Source organism: Felis catus, chromosome A1 (assembly GCF_018350175.1).
Source record: "Felis catus isolate Fca126 chromosome A1, F.catus_Fca126_mat1.0, whole genome shotgun sequence".
Classification (NCBI taxonomy): Eukaryota; Metazoa; Chordata; class Mammalia; order Carnivora; family Felidae; genus Felis; species Felis catus.
The window spans coordinates 161230692-161249281 of record NC_058368.1 but is presented as its reverse complement, the minus strand read 5'-3'; the positions used below and the strand labels follow the sequence as shown (position 1 = coordinate 161249281).

The 18590-nt window shown below is 35.3% G+C and overlaps 1 long non-coding RNA gene across 1 annotated transcript in view; it reads left to right on the top strand.

The window, feature by feature from the left end:
* Positions 1-18590, top strand: part of LOC123379211 — a 184602-nt gene that overhangs the window by 157718 nt on the left and 8294 nt on the right. Inside the window, exon 2 of the long non-coding RNA XR_006583423.1 lies at positions 10258-10427. This is a non-coding gene — a long non-coding RNA (uncharacterized LOC123379211). The remainder of the gene's footprint in view (positions 1-10257; positions 10428-18590) is intronic.

The following is an 18590-nucleotide window of genomic DNA, read 5'->3' as shown; positions in this document are numbered from 1 at the left end:
TAATAAATACGTGGGTCAAGCTCTTAGATTATTTGGGGAATATTCTTCTTTTTTCTTAAACATTTATTTTTATTTTTAAAAATTTTTATTTATTTATTTTGAGAAATAGAGAGAGAGAGCAAGCAGGAGAGGGGAAGAGAGAAAAAGAGAGAATCCTTAGCAGGCTCCACAATGCCAGCACAGAGACAGATGGGAGGCTAGATCTTGCAAACCGTGAGAGCATGACCTCAGCTGAAACCAAGAGTCTGACACTTAACAGACTGAGCCACCCAGGAGCCCCTGGGGAATACTCTTGTAAAAGTAATGTATATATGTAGCACTTGTCACAGCTATGTGTGACAGTAAATAAATAAAATTTATTATACTGCCACAAAGAAAAACTTACAAGTAGTGGAGACTACTAAATAAAATTATTAGCCATATTCCATGGCCCCATAATGTTCTTTCCATAAATGCCTTATCGTGGAAGTTGATTCTATACTCATTTTTTCCAGACCTATAAAAAGAGCACAACAATCTCTAACATATATACTCTTAATTTTTTCTTCATGCATTGTGATAACTATGCATGGTGCCAAAAATAATGCACAATATCAATGTTTAATACTGGAATCTCCTTTCCTGATAATACATTGAAGATATGTGAGCAGTGTATATCTTCTGATGACTATGACGTAATCTGGTTTTGGCCTAATATTTAGCTGCCATGGTGATGTGTTAAAAACAGTTTGGGGTGATAACAACAAACAAATTTGAGATTTAAATGTTTTATTTATTTTTGAGAGAGAGAGAGAGAGAGAGACAGAGTATGAGTGGGGGAGGGGCAGAGAGAGAGAGACAGAGAGAGAGACAGAATCCTAAGCAGGCTCCAGTCTCTGAGCTGTCAGCACAGAGCCCAACGTGGGGCTCAAACTCGTGAATTACGAGATCATGACCTAAGCCGAAGTCAGATGCCACCCAGGAACCCCAAACAGATTTTAGATTTAGAAAACATAGTTGAAATTTTATTTTTATGAAGTGTTTAAGTTTAACAGTAATTGGATGTTGTTCAGACTAGAATGTTAACGTAGCATTTATTAGAATTAGATTTGAGTGCATTATCCTTTCATGTTATTAAAAGATGAAACATAACTCAGAAATTGGTCAAATAATAAAATTCCTTTTTTTTCCTTTAGTTTCTTTCCAAGTCTTGACACACTATCAAATGCTTTATGTGGGTATTTGAAAAATGATACAGCATTATAAACTTCTAAACACATCTTACCTCTGGGATTGTAAAGCAAACACACATATTTCAAGGTGCGTTGGCTATTAAGTTGAGTATATATATATTTTTTTACTAGCCAGATATAAACTGATACCAAGCATCCCTGCTAGGGCATATATGTTTATCATACTGTTTCAGTACACGAGCTGTGGCACTTGGGACAACAGTCAGCAATTGTGTAATCTACAACAGAGTGGTCTCCAAAATTTTTACTCATGTATTACTATCATTAAATTCAGCATATACACACATATACATAAACACACATATCAATTACCTATATCCAACACCATATCACTATATAAATTATATGTATCTATCACTATATAAAATGGACATTGTAAATCATATATAAAATTGGGAATTAAAATTATTAAGCCATAAATGAAATAAAATTTTCTTGAATTTATTTAATTATGGCAAAAAATTTATAATCTGATTTTAATGGCTGTCAAAACTAAAAAAAATACTTTACAAAAATTAAACATCCAAATGAAAGAAATGTACCCTAGGTTGTGCATACTTAATCACAGTCCTCATTTTTTAATTTCATACTTCAGTTTTGCAAACTTTTTTGTCAAAATCCAGTTAGTACTTTTTCTTGAAACTAAATTACAGGCCTTATAATTTAATTTGAAGGAAATTAATTTAACATTTAACAACGAGTTAAAAAGCTACTGACCTTCATCCTTTGGAAATTTTTATACAAGTTGACATATTTTGTCTCAGTTTTTCTGTTTGAAGGTTGTAGAGATTTGCAATTATTACAAAGTATTTTCAAGAATAAAATTGTTCAATAATCAAAATATATCCAAATAATTTTTCCCCAAATCTCCCCTATATGTCTTGCTAAGTACAAGTAAACTACCTGGGTATTACATGTAAAATAAACCTAAAACTTGTTAAGTCTGGCTGGGGGCCTCATAAATGAGAAACAACACAATAGAGCAGAAGTGGCTATATAGTTATCAAAGTAGACTTCAGAGCAAAGAAAATAACCAGAGCCAGAGTGGGACATGATAATGCACCAAGAAGACATAGCAATCTAACTATATGAGCTTTGAACAACAGAGATGCAAACTGTGTAAAGGAGAAATGATAGAATTGAAAAAAAAATAGACAAATCCACAAGTACAGTTGGAGGCTTAACCACCCTTTTCACAGTAAGCCATAGGATAATTAGATACAAAATCAACCAGGAGGGGCACCTGGCTCAGTCAGTTAAGCATTCGACTCTCGATTTTGGCTCAGGTCATGATCTCGCAGTTTGTGAATTTGAGCACCATGTCAGGCCATGTGCTGACAGTTGGAGCCTGCTTGGAATTCTCTCTCTCTCCCTCTGTCTCTTCCCCCTACCCTCAAAATAAATAAACTTAAAAAAAAAAAAGGAAAAGAAAAGAAAACCAACTAGGTATATGACTCATTAACACCATCAAACCAACAAGATCTAATGGATGTTTAGGTGTTATATTCAACTGATAAATCACTAAATTCTACTCCCGAAACCAATATTATACTATATGTTAGCTAACTAGAATTTAAATAAAAAATTGAAAAAGAATAAAAGAAACTAATGGATGTTTGTAGAACATTCCAACCAACAAAAAAGAGTAAATTCTATTCAATTGCTTGTAGAACACATAACAAGATATATTCTGGACCATAGACCAAATGTCACTAAACTTTAAAGAACTGAAATCAAACATTATGTATTCTGCAAATACAGTGGAAAAAATACTAGAAATCAGTATGAAAGATAAAATAAAAATTTCCAAACACTTAGAATCTGAACAACACACTTCTAAATAATCAAAGGTCAAAAAGGAAGTCTCAAGGGGAATCAGAAAATACATGGAATGGAATGAAAATGAAAATTCAACATACCAAAACTTGTGGGACACAGCTAAAACAATGCTGACAGAAAAGTTACAACAGTCTATGCCTATAATAGAAAAGAGTAAAAATATCAAACCAATACCCTTAGATTCCACCTTCAAAAAAGGAAGAGCAAAATAAATACAAGGCAAGCAGAAAGAATGAAATAAAGGGCAGAAATAAGTGAAATTGAAAACTAGAAAAAAAAACGAAAACTGGAGAAAAATAGAGAAAATCTTTGAAACAAAAGTACTGGTTCTTTGAGAAGATCAATGAAATTGATCCAGCTCTCACAGCAGAACTGATGAGAGAAAAGGGGGCAGTGAGAGAATGAAGATGGGGGCAAATTTCCATTACCAAGAATGAAACAGGGATATTGCTGTAGACCCTGCAGAAATCAAAAGGCTATGAAGAATACTATTGTCTTAGTCAGATCAAGCAGCCCTAACAAAATAGCACAGAGTGGGTGGCTTATAAACAACAAATTATTTCTCACAGTTCTGAAATCTAGAAAGAGCCAGATCAAGTCACCGGAAGATTGTGGGAGTCAATTTCTGATTCGTAGACAGCCGTCTTTTCACTGTGGTCTCACGTTGTGACAGGGGTATGGATCTCTCTGGTATCTCATTTATAAGGTCATTAATTAGGCACTGCCCTCATGGCCTAATCACCTCCCAAAGGCCCCATTTCCTAACACCATCATCTTGCAGGTTAGGACTTCCAATATATGAATTTTGAAGAGATATGAACATTTAGGCCATAGCAACTGTAAACACATAAATTTGACAACTTGGATGAAATGAACCAACTGATTCAAAATGATGAACTACTGAAGTCCTATGCCAATATGAAATAGATATTTTGAACAGGCCTATAACTATTAAGGCCAAGTAGAGCAAGTGGTTGCTGAAAACTGAAATGTGAAATTCATATAGAGAGGCCACCTAGAGGGATTATTCAAACTTTAGCTGAGGAATACAGCCAACCGACGACAATATCAGAGGGAAGGACCAAGGAAATATGTATCATGATGGTGCTCAGTTTTGCCTTCCAGCTCCTGATGTTCCCCATTAGTCAAATCCAACAGAAAGCCAGAGAACAAGGGAAATCACTGATGAATATATGCATGTCTACCTTCCTGTGGCAGAAAACAATGAGATATTTAGTATACTCATTGGGAAATAGACAATAGGTGCTAGGAAGGGATAGTCCAACATATACTTCATTTTTGTGTCCTACTTTTTTTAGACTAGAGATACCACATTTATCTAGTTCACAAATGAATTTTACATCAAGAGAAAATATTGTTAGTCACCCCTTAGTGAATACTAATGTTTAAATATGAGGATAAAGTTAAGTTCAACAATTAGATTGATTAGTTGTTTTGTCACACCATGTGATTGGATTTACCCCTCTATTGATGTTAGGTGTTGAGCTAAGTGAGAGCTGGCAGGCCGAATATAAGCTAGGCAAGTACATAACTTGAAAAAGTATTTAATGCAAAGTGTAAATACTTGTACCTCAGCTCTGAGAAAACCAGGAGCTTATTGATTCACAGGAGAATGGCCTGGCCCGTAATACTGCAGAAAGATCTTTTAAGCAGTGAGAATTGCATATTGTAATTAAGGATCCTGATTGAACCTGTTAATTCTTATTTTATAGCAAACAATCTGTAAAGTAGGTAGAGACATCTACTTTATATATGAAGAAACTGAGTCAACAGAAAGTCAGCCTTGTCCAAGGTCAAACATTGATTTACTTCTGGAGTCATGATTGAAAAGAACTGTCTGGACTTTCAAACCACCATTACCTCTTTCATATTATGTTAAATATCAGTAGATATGATGATAATTATATGATTAACCTATGGCCTTGCTCAAATGATTATATTAATATACAATTTATGTTCAGTATAAATATTTTTTTTTGGCTCAAATGAAAGATACTGGCCTAAATGATGACTCTAATTTTTGTAATAATTATCCCTTTATACTGGACATAATTTAGCTTATTGCTCAGCATAATAAACAGACCATTGAATACTATATATAACTGAGTTAAAATAGATTGCTCTTTATCTGAATTTCATTGGCTAGCTTAATGGGCTTTATTAACAATGACAATTTGTAATAATAGTAAGGATAATGTTGTGTAACCTAATTCTTCACCATGAATATTTAACTGATACTTTAACTGGATATTTTTATTTAATGATAAAAATAATTCAGGGTAAACATTTAATTATCTTATAAATATGCAAATAATAAAAATTAAAAAACAGATGGTTTTAAGTGCTTTCCTATAAAAAAATATGTAATTGACTGGCCCTCTGAGGAAGTTTTACTTTAAAAAATATGCTTAAATATAGATACAGAAAAATAACAGAAAACATACATTGAAAGTGGTAAGAGAATAATCTTCAGATACATGAAAATTTATGGAAAGAATGGGATAAGATGGGTAGTAAGAGGAAAAATCAATAGTTTCTCATTACTGATTCTGCCCAAGTTTGGGTGGGTGAAAAGGGGATGGAAGGTGAAAGATATTTCAATTAACAGTGAAAAAATTTTAAGGAACTTCATCTTTTGGCATGGTAGGTTATAAATAGTATAATTCAATCAATAAACTTTTATTAATTCTCTTAGCATGAAACATTTTAATAAAATAAAATAAAAATTAATAATATAAATAGTGTAAATTTCTTCTTTTTTTTAAGATTATTTATTTATTTTAAAAGACAGTGAGAGTGGGGGAAAGGCAGAGAGAGATGGAGAGAGAGAGAATCCCAAGCAGGCTCTGCACTGTCAGCGCAGAGCTCCACACGGGGCTCAAACTCATGAACCGTGAGATTATGACCTGAGCCGAAATCACGAGTAAGAGGCTTAACTGACAGACGCTCTGGCGCCCCAATAATGTAAATTTCTAAGGAAAGAATATCAAATTGAACAGAAACATCTCTTTTAATGATAGTAAAAAATTTTTTTCTCATAAAGAAGTAGCTGAAAATTATTGTAGGATCTAGAATACCTTTTCCCACAGGCTCCAGATTAGATACTAAGAACACCTCTAAAAATTTAAAATGTAATAGAATAAGTTATAAAAGCTTAGTTTTATTTTAAAGTTATGATAATGGCATTGAAAAAAATTTTATGGTTAAGCAGAATAATTAGTATATAAAAAGTATTTATTGAATTTATCACATCCCTTTGTATTTCTTTTAAATGTATCTTGATATACTGTTTGTGTATGTTTGGTTACTCTTTTTTGATATTTTAATTACTTGCTAGCATTACCATTTCAATATAATTTATAATATTTGAAATTTATTCTGACAAATTATTTTTTATATGATGAGACATAACAGAATATATTAAAAAGGCTTGAATATTAATTTAAGGGAAGCTTTTTGGTGATCCTCTTTATACTTTTTCATTTAAACTACCCAATATACATGGAAATGTATCTACCAAAGAAAGTCTCTTCTCAATTATCTATTCTCAACTATTATGAGAAAGCATTAAAATGTATATTATTTTATAGTTCAGTATGTCATCATTTTTTTAGCTATTTATTGACGCTGAATTTTGTTGGCAGAATTGTTTTTTTATCCATTTTAAGTTCATTTTGTATCAGTAATTTGTAAGTAAAGAGAAACTAGAAAAATCACAGTTTTTATTATGCTTTTTCTTCTTAAGTTATATTATACATATGAGCAGAATATTTCAGATACTTTGTGAGAAACCACCAGGTTTTAAGCTGGGTTTTATGGATAGATTTAACATATTACTACACTTAGATGAGAAAAATACTACATCTTTATTTTCACCCACCTCTAACTGAAATTTAGCATTTCATTTAATTATAAACATAGACAAAAAACTTGATGGTGTTAGTATATCTGTGTCTTTCATGATTGTGACAGATACCTTGAAGTATTATTTATGACTATCATATATTCACAATTGTTCACCTAATTGGAGTCTTTCACTCTTCAGACTCAGGTAAGGTCCAATACAGCTGTGAAGCTATCAGATAATTCTGTATCTAGATTATCTTCTTGTATTTCACGTTCTTACATTAAAGATCCAGACATCTTTCCTTTATTCTATATCTTCCTTTACTGATAGGTAGAAAGAGGTGGGTAATTGTTTCTGCATATCATTTTTTTCAAGCCTGGATAATGAGAATTACTCCTATTTGTAAGAAATTTTATAACATGTATTGCTGCTATTAATATAACTTATAGACTGGAAAAATTTGAATATGTCTAACTGTCTAATTCTTTTTTTAGTCAATACTCAATTAATTTGAGTTAATTTTTTGGCTTTATTGACATATGATTGGCAAATAATCATTATATACATTTAAGGTGTACAACATGATGTTTTGATATACATATACATTGTGAAATGGTGCCCCCAGTCAAACTCATTTACCTATCCATCAACATCCATATTTACCTTCTGTTTGTGTGTGTTGGGAGGGAGGGTTTAGGAACTATAGTTAATAATGATGTATTCCAACTTGAAATTTTCTGGAAGAGAATATCTTGAGAAAATGCTTTGTGAATTTTATTTAAAGTAACTTAAAAAATTGCTAATACATTGTACCATCATATGAATTATTTGCCCTGCTGGAAGTTCTAAGGGTTCCTTTTATTTTTTTAGCTCTTGGCTCCCCATTTTGTTCACCATCTGTTATGAAGTAAAGGATTTCCTACTCAACATAATATTCTAATAGTTGCCTTGTATTATAGTTTTGTGGAAATATTGTACATTTAAAAATAAATTGGCAAAATAATCTGTAAAGGATATCAGATATTAAAATTATTGCTTATAGAAAAGCCTAGACACATGTTTCTCTGTCCAGTCCTACCATCCTAACACTATAATTTCATCTATACTGAGCCACATGTATCTTTTGTTAGTGTTACATAGTTTTAGAAAGAATAATGTAACTGAATGGTGATCATCTGATCTAAATATCACCTAGCTGTATGCTTAACAACCTCAATTTTAAGAAAGCAAAAAGAATAAGAATTGCATTAGCATGATAAAAACTATTTTGGAATATATTAAAAGATGGATTGATGTTTTGAATGAATTAATAATTTTGATCTTGATGTGATGTGGCTGATAGAATAAATAACAAAACATGAATGAATATGATGCAGGGATAAATGATGATATGTTGGAAATTTTAAAAGACACAAGGAAGTAACAAGATTTCTCCAAAGTCTGAGCTTTAGCAAACCTATAGCTTTGAGCTATAGGTTTTATTTGGTATGTTTAAAATATATTGAACTATATTTCTGATATAAAGGCCTGATATTTACTTAAGACAGCTCTTTTACGAGTAAGAAGCATAGGGTGACATCTAATAATCATCCATCAAATTCTAATGTGACTATCATTAAAACAGACTTACTTTTTGGTATATGTACGTTAATGATTCAATTAGTTTCAATTACCAAAGCCTGTCAGGCAACTAATCAAATATGTGGAAAGGACATTTTTATTTTACCCCTAACAATTTTGCATAGGAATCAGAGCTGAGAGGAAGAAATATAGTTTTTTCAGATCTTATGTAAGCAAAGTGATATAATGCATATATAAATACTAAAGGGAGTATAACTTCCTATCATTGTTTGGTATACTTGATTATGCACTAATAGATACTTACCATAATGCAAGACTAATGCTTTCAAAATATTGGCCAGAAATAAAAGACTATTGGTATAACGAAATAAGAGTTGGACCAGGAAGGAGAAGAATGCAGTTTCAGAATGCAGTTTGTTTAGCTGTGTAACAAAGACAAGTCCATTTAGAACAAGTCCACTTATGTCTCTGGACTTTGGTTTAACTCAGAGAGAGAGAGAAAACAGAGAGACAGAGACAGGGATGGGAAAGATAATGTGTGGATGTGATATAATAAATGTGTTTTTTTTGTTTGTTTCGTTGGTTGGTTGGTTCAATGTCTTCTTAAAGAATCTGATGAAAATCTATAGGCTCTCTACCTAGACAAATATACCTATGTTGACACACATATTTGCCTAAAATTTTAGAAGTTCAAGGATACCCAGAATATAATTTTCATGGTTTCCAAATTGAAAAGAAAAAAAAACAATCTCTGAACCAATCATTTCCAATTGGAAACTCAGAGTTCTTCTTTGTCAAGTTCTAATGTAAATTTATTAATGACAATTGCAGACAGCTTAAGTCAGATATGTCAGATCTAGGAAGGACCTGAGTCTATTCCATATACAACAGATTTTAATTACTGACTTTATCTATAATTATAATTCCATCACAGAGCTAATAATACTGGAATTCTTCTCTCATAACCCAAAAATGGCATTTGAAGAAGTAAATTATAAAAAGTATGTAGATACTTTGGCTTCCATTAAAAAAATATCAACGTTAAAAGTACTTGGTAGAATCTCTGTTGAAAGCTCAATGTATTTCTTCAAGTGTCAGGTTTTTTAAGGAGATAAATTTATAATAATACTCAGTTTATACAAGGTCAGCATTTAGAATCCAATACCATAATCTTTAATCACTGTGATATATCAGCTATTTTGAACATGATAATGATTAAAATGATGTAGACTGGGTGTTATATGTGAGTGATGAATCACCAAGTACTACTGAAACCAATATTATACTATACGTTAACTAACTGGAATTTAAATAAAAACTTAAAAAATAAAAATGAAATGATATAGAATGTTTCTTGCATTACAATAGCCAAAAATTGTATTCCTTTTATGTGTCCCCACTTATGTACGAGTAAATCACTTTCATTTCACCCTAATCATATCTCATAATTTATATTAGGATTGAGTATTGCTGTACAAAGTTGAATAATAAATTACAAAGGAAGGTATTTTCTTCTTAAGAAAAAGAGAGTATGCATGCACACAATCAAAACCTAACAATATTAGTGATGAATTATCTTTCCACATTGTCTCATCTCTTGCTTGTGTTCTAGATCAGCTGACACTTTTCGTACTCATTTGTTTGAAAGAGAATACGAATTTTCTCAATATAACCTAAAGAGTTATAAAACACTTTAAAATCTTCCCTTTAAAATTGACTTGTTGTCCTCCTTTATAGAATTTCTGGTGACTTGGGAAGATGACGGTGTAGGAGGATGCTGGGCTCACCACGTCCTGCAGATCACTTATTTTCCACCTACACCTGCCTAAATAACCCAGAAAACCGCCAGAAGACTAGCAGAACGGATTCTCTGGAGCCAAGTGCAGACGAGAGGACCACGGAAGAGGGTAGGAAGGGTGGAGAGGCAGTGCGTGCTCCATGGACTGGCGGGAGGGAGCCAGGGCAGAAGGGCAGCCCGCTGGCCAAGCAGAGGCCCCGAGTCTGGCTTGCAAAAGCGGAGGGGCCAGATAGAGTGTGTTCTGACAACAAGTGGGACTTAACATCTGGAAGGTTATAAGTTAACAGCTCTGCTGGGAGAGTGGGAGGGCTGGAGGACAACAGGAGGGAGAGTTGTTGAGCCCCGGATGACAGAGCTCAGCTTGGCAGGGAACAAAGGCGCTGGCCAGTGCCATCTCCCTCTCCCCTCCCCCAGCCAAAATCCCAAAGGGAATCAGTTCCTGCCAGGGAACTTGCTTGCACCCCGCAAACACCCAACGGTGTGCTTCTGCGGATCCATCCCTCCGGCGGGACGGACTCCCTCCTGGTACCACAGGGTCCCTCCCGAAGCGGATCTCTGAAGGAAAAGTGAGCTGAGCCTGCCCCTCCCGCCCCTGTGCACACTGCCTATCTACCCCAGCTAATATGCCAGATCCCCAGCACCACAAGCCTGGCAGTGTGCAAGTAGCCCAGACAGGCCACGCCACCCCAGAGTGAATCCTGCCCCTAGGAGAGGGGAAGAGAAGGCACACACCAGTCTGACGGTGGCCCCAGCAGTGGGCTGGGGGCAGACATCAGGTCTGATTGCGGCCCCACCCACCAACGCAAGTTATTCAAGACAGCACAGGGGAAGTGCCCTGCAGGTCCGCATCACTCCAGGGACTATCCAAAATGACCAAACGGAAGAATTCCCCTCAGAAAAACGTCCAGGAAATAACAACACCTAATGAACTGATCAAAAATGATTTAAACAATATAACAAAAAGTGAATTTAGAATAATAGTCATAAAATTAATCGCTGGGCTTGAAAACAGTATAAAGGACAGCAGAGAATCTATTGCTACAGAGATCAAGGGACTAAGGAACGGTCAGGAGGAGCTAAAAAATGCTATAAATGAACTGAAAAATAAAATGGAGACAACCACGGCTCGGATTGAAGAGGCAGAGGAGAGAATAGGTGAACTAGAAGATAAAATTATGGAAAAAGAGGGGCACCTGGGTGGCTCAGTTGGTTAAGCAGCCAACTTCAGCTCAGGTCATGATCACGGTCTGTGAGTTCCAGCCCTGCGTCGGGCTCTGTGCTGACAGCTCAGAGCCTGGAGCCTGTTTCAGATTCTGTGTCTCCCTCTCTCTCTGCCCCTCCCCTGTTCATGCTCTGTCTGTCTCCGTCTCAAAAATAAATAAACGTTAAAAAAATTGAAAAAAAATTATAGAAAAAGAGGAAGCTGGATAAAAAAAGAGAGATAAAAAAATCCAGGAGTATGAAGGGAAAATTAGACAACTAAGTGATGCACTAAAAAGAAATAATATACTCATAATTGGTATCCCAGAGGAGGAAGAGAGAAGGAAAGGTGCTGAAGGTGTACTTGAAGAAATAATAGCTGAGAACTTCCCTGATATGGGGAAGGAAAAGGCATTGAAATCCAAGAGGCACAGAGAACTTTCAGACGTAACTTGAATCAATCTTCTGCATGACATATCATAGTGAAACTAGAAAAATACAAGGATAAAGAGAAAATTCTGAAAGCAGCTAGGGATAAACGTGCTCTAACATATACAGGGAGACCGATAAGACTCGTGACCAATCTCTCTACTGAAACTTGGCAGGCCAGAAAGGAATGGCAGGAAATATTCAATGTGATAAATAGAAAAAATATACAGCCAAGAATCCTTTATCCAGCAAGTCTGTCATTTAGAATAGAAGGAGACATAAAGGTCTTCCCTAACAAACAAAAACTGAAGGAATTCGTCACCATTAAACCAGCCCTACAAGAGATCCTAAGGGGGATCCTGTGAGACAAAGTACCAGAGACATCGCTACAAGTATGAAACCTATAGACATCACAATGACTCTAAACCCATATCTTTCTATAATAACACTGAACGTGAATGGACTAAATGCGCCAACCAGAAGACATAGGGTATCAGAATGGATAAAAAAACAAGACCTATCTATTTGCTGTCTGCAAGAGATTCATTTTAGACCTGAGGACACCTTCAGATTGAGAGTGAAGGGATGGAGAACTATTTATCATGTTACTGGAAGTGAAAAGAAAGCTGGAGTAGCCATACTTATATCAGACAAACTAGACTTTAAATTAAAGGCTGTAACAAGAGATGAAGAAGGGCATTATATAATAATTACAGGGTCTATCCATCAGAAAGAGCTAACAATTATAAATGTCTATGCACCGAATACGGGAGCCCCCAAATATATAAAACAATTAAACACAAACATAAGCAACCTTATTGGTACGAATGTGGTAATTTCAGGGGACTTTAACACTCCACTTACAGAAATGGATAGATCATCTAGACACATGGTCAATAAAGAAACAAGGGCCCTGAATGATATATTTAGAGCTCTGCATCCCAAAGCAACAGAATATATTTCATTCTCGAGTGCACATGGAACATTCTCCAAGATATCACATACTAGGTCACAAAACAGCCCTTCATAAGAATACAAGAATTGAGATCATACCATGCATACTTTCAGACCACAATGCTATGAAACTTGAAATCAACCACAGGAAAAAGTCTGGAAAACCTCCAAAGCATGGAGGTTAAAGAACACCCTACTAAAGAATGAATGAGTCAACCAGGCAATTAGAGAAGAAATTAAAAAATATATGGAAACAAACGAAAATGAAAATACAATAATCCAAACACTTTGGGATGCAACGAAGGCAGTCTTGAGAGGAAAATACATTGCAATCCAGGCCTATCTCAAGAAACAAGAAAAATCCCAAATACAAAATCTAACAGCACACCTAAAGGAACTAGAAGCAGAACAGCAAAGACAGCCTAAACCCAGCAGAAGAAGAGAAATAATAAAGATCAGAGTAGAAATAAACAATATGGAATCTAAAAAAATTGTAGAGCAGATCAACGAAACCAAGAGTTGGTTTTTTGAAAAAATAAACAAAATTGATAAACCTCTAGCCAGGCCTCTCAAAAAGAGAAGGGAGATGACCCAATAGATAAAATCATGAATGAAAATGGAATTATTACAACCAATCCCTCAGAGATACAAACAATTATCAGGGAATACTATGAAAAATTATATGCCAACAAATTGGACAACCTGGAAGAAATGGAAAAATTCCTAAACAGGCACACACTTCCAAAACTCAATCAGGAGGAAATAGAAAGCTCGAACAGACCCATAACCAGGGAAGAAATTAAATCAGTTTTCAAAAATCTCCCAACAAATAAGAGACCAGGACCAGATGGCTTCCCAGGGGAGTTCTACCAGATGTTTAAAGCAGAGATAATACCTATCCTTCTCAAGCTATACCAAAAAATAGAATGGGAAGGAAAACTTCCAGACTAATTCTATGAATCCAGTATTACTTTGATTCCTAAACAAGACAGAGACCCAGTAAAAAAAGAGAACTACAGGCCAATATCCCTGATGAATATGGATGCAAAAATTCTCAATAAGATACTAGCAAATCGAATTCAACAGCATATAAAAAGAATTATCCACCATGATCAAGTGGGATTCATTCCTGGGATGCAGGGCTGGTTCAACATTTGCAAATCAATCAACGTGATACACCACATTAATAAAAGAAAAGAACCATATGATCCTGTCAATCAATGCAGAAAAGGTCTTTGACAAAATTAAGCATCCTTTGTTAATAAAAACCCTCGAGAAAGTCGGGATAGAAGGATCATACTTAAAGATCATAAAGCCATTTATGAAAAGCCCACAGCTAACATCTTTCTCAATGGGGAAAAACTGAGAACTTTTTCCCTGAGATCATGAACACGACAGGGATGTCCACTCTCACCGCTGTTGTTTAACATAGTGTTGGAAGTTCTAGCATCAGCAATCAGACAACAACAGGAAATCAAAGGCATCAATCTTGGCAAATATGAAGTCAAGATTTCACTTTTTGCAGATGAGATGATATTATACATGGAAAATCTGATAGACTCCACCAAAAGTCTGCTAGAACTGATACATGAATTTAGCAAAGTCGCAGGATACAAAATCAGTGTACAGGAATCAGTTGCATTCTTATACACTAATAATGAAGCAACAGGAAGACAAATAAAGAAACTGATCCCATTCACAATTGCACCAAGAAGCATAAAATACCTAGGGATAAATCTAACCAAAGATGTAAAAGATCTGTATGCTGAAAACTATAGAAAGCTTATGAAGGAAATTGAAGAGGATATAAAGAAATGGGAAACATTCTGTGCTCATGGATTGGAAGAAAAAATATTGCCAAAATGTCAATACTACCCAAAGCTATCTACATATTCAATGCAATCCCAATCAAAATTGCACCAGCATTCTTCTCGAAACTAGAAGAAGCAATCCTAAAATTCATATGGAACCACAAAAGGCCCCGCATAGCCAAAGTAATTTTGAAGAAGATCAAAGCAGGAGACATCACAATCCCAGACTTTAGCCTCTACTACAAAGCTGTCATCATCAAGACAGCATGGTATTGGCACAAAAACAGACACATAGACCAATGGAATAGAATAGGAACCCCAGAACTATACCCACAAACCTATGGCCAACTAATCTTTGACAAAGAAGGAAAGAACATCCAATGGAAAAAAGACAGTCTCTTTAACAAATGGTGCTGGGAGAACTGGACAGCAACATGCAGAAGGTTGAAACTAGACCACTTTCTCACACAACTCACAAAAACAAACTCAAAATGGATAAAGGACCTGAATGTGAGACAGGAAACCATCAAAACCCTGAGGAGAAAGCAGGAAAAGATCTCTCTCACCTCAGTCGTAGCAATTTCTTACTTGACACATCCCCAAAGGCAAGGGAATTAAAAGCAAAAATGGACTATTGGGACCTCATGAAGATAAAAAGCTTCTGCACAGCAAAGGAAACAACCAACAAAAGTAAAAGGCAACTAACGGAATGGGAAAAGATATTTGCAAATGACATATCGGACAAAGGGCTAGTATCCAAAATGTATAAAGAGCTCACCCAACTCCACACCCGAAAAACAAATAATCCAGTGAAGAAGTGGGCAGAAAACATGAATAGACACTTCTCTAAAGAAGACATCCGGATGGCCAATAGGCACATGAAAAGATGCTCAACGTCGTTCCTCATCTGGCAAATACAAATCAAAAGCACACTCAGATATCACCTCACACCAGTCAGAGTGGCCAAAATGAACAAATCAGGATACTATAGATGCTGGACAGCATGTGGAGAATCGGGAGCCCTCTTGCACTGTGGTGGTAATGCAAATTGGTGCAGCCACTCTGGAAAACGGCGTGGAGGTTCCTCAAAAAATTAAAAACAGACCTACCCTATGATCCAGCAGTAGCACTGCTAGGAATTTACCCAAGGGATACAGGAGTACTGATGCATAGGGACACTTGTACCCCAATGTTTACAGCAGCACTCTCAACAATAGCCAAATGATGCAAAGAGCCTAAATGTCCATCAACTGATGAATGGATAAAGAAATTGTGGTTTATATACACAATGGAGTACTACGTGGCAATGAGAAAGAATGAAATATGGCCCTTTGTAGCAACGTGGATGGAACTGGAGAGTGTTATGCTAAGTGAAATAAACCATACAGAGAAAGACAGATACCATATGTTTTCACTCTTATGTGGATCCTGAGATACTTAACATAAACCCATGGGGGAGAGGAAGGAAAAAAAAAAAAAAGAGGTTAGAGTGGGAGAGAGCCAAAGCATAAGAGACTGTTAAAAACTGAGAACAAACTGAGGGTTGATGGGGGGTGGGAGGGAGGAGGGGGTGGGTGATGGGTATTGAGGAGGGCACCTTTTGGGATGAGCACTGGGTGTTGTATGGAAACCAATTTGACAATAAATTTCATATATTGAAAAAAAAGAATTTCTGGAGCCGTATTTACAAAATTATTAATATTTTATTGAAGTTTTCTGCATCCAAAGTTTTTGTCAATAGCTTTCAAAATGTAAACATTTAAATATAATATTATCCTGAACGTTTTATTGCAGATACATTGGTGAAATTCTTTATTGCAGCCAAATAGTACAGTGTTGTGTAGAGATAATTTATCAGTGAATAGTCTTGGGCAAAGTATGCAAAGTTATGTTTTTATATGTAAAAATATCAGCTGTAGCATTCAAAGTCATCTTTTTTTTAATGCTTATTTTTTTTTGAGAGAGAGAGAGAGAGAGAGAGAGAGAGAGAGAGAGAGAGAGAGAGATCAAGCAGTGGAAGGGGAGAGAGAAAGAGGGAGACCCAGAATCTGAGGCAGGCTCCAGGCTCTGAGCTGTCAGCACAGAGCCCCACGTGGGTGAATGTACGAACCGTGATATCATGACCTGAGCGGAAGTCGGACACTAACTGACTGAGCCACGCAGGCGCCCCTCAAAATCATCTATGCCACTCATCCAATAATGTGTCAAGAAACTCAGTTAATATATATTTACACTAATCTAAAAAGTTACCAAAGAAGGGATTACTAAAGCAGGGAGCAGGTAGAAATAATAGAAAGGAAATATATTACAATTTAGAAAATCATTAATAATTGAGTATCTTTTTTATATGTGTGTACTCTCAAAGTAAGTTGGATTAGGATGGAAAGCACTGTGTCATACTGAAGAATGTTTTCAGATATACTTTTATTCATTAATCAGGAAAAGAAAAATAAATGAGCTACCAGTTAGGAAGTAAGAATTTGCATTAAGCACCCAGCGTGTTGTTGTCATTTTGTTAATGTCATTTTGTTAATTTTGTTACTGTTTTTGACAGTCATGAAATTCATGTAGAAAACTCCTCAGTTCATAGTCATTTTTAGCACTGACCCATGCACAATTGTCATTATTTTGTATCTCTCCTCTGTCTTCCACCTTCAACTCAGCTTTTATACACCATTTTTCTTGATTGCAAATAATTAATTAGAAACTGATAATATTTTCATGCCTGTTTTACATCGATGGTATTGGCTGTACTTTTTTTCTTTGTTTTTTGGCCTAATATTATGTTTTTGCAAATTACTCATGTTGGTTTATGTAGGTAGATTCATTTCTTTTTACCACTGTGGAGTAATCCATCATCACATTATATATTTCAGTTAAGCATTCTTCTTCTAACAGATACAATAGCTTCTTATTGCAAGTTTCCAACAAGCAGAGTTTGGGATGAAAATTTTTGTGTGTCATTTATTGAGGGAGTTCTCCTAGGAGAAACTTGTAAGGTAGTGAGGAAAGCAGGTAGAAAAGTGGTTTCAGGACTCATCTAGCCTGATCCTAAGGGGCTCTTGAATGTGAATTATACTTCAGAGGTTGCCCTGCCCAGAGGCAAAGAATTTGGATTATTTATGTCCACATCAATCCATTACTCATAGGTTAATGGATGGCTTTGAAACAGAACTAGATAGAGAAAAAGAGTGGAAAGGTGAGTTTGGAAACCGTGTAGGCACCTCCTGGGTTGGAAACTTCTGTCAACCAACGTTGATCCTCTGAAGAAAGGTGCAGGTGTGAAGTTTTTAGTGACCAATACCCATGGGAGTTGTGGGATGGGTACACAAGTCCTACAAAGAGAAGATGGTCAGGACATCAGTAGCATCTGCTACAATTAGGTTGCTTATATCTCCTTACTATCAAAACTATAATAGGATGGATATTTTTGTTCATGGTCCATTTTGCACTGTTGCCAGTGTTGCAATATGACAGTCTAGAAGTGGAAGTGCAACACTACCTTTCACTGAAATCTGCTAAATAACACATCTACTGTTGAGTCATTTACACTACTGCCTGCAATGCATGAAGATTCCTACCTTTTCCTATATTTGCTGGCACTTCATGTTATTCATGTTATTCTAATATTGGGAAAAATGATGCGTATTAAGCTATATTTCATTATGGTTTTAATTTTTTAAGTTACTACTGAGTTTGAATATCACTTCATGTAGATATTGGATTGCCTTTCTATTAATTATACATTCATATTTTGACCATTTTTTTATTTCCTTTCTCATTTGTGAGAATGCTTTGCATAAATTTTATTTTATTTTATTTTCAATATATGAAATTTATTGTCAAATTGGTTTCCATACAACACCCAGTGCTCATCC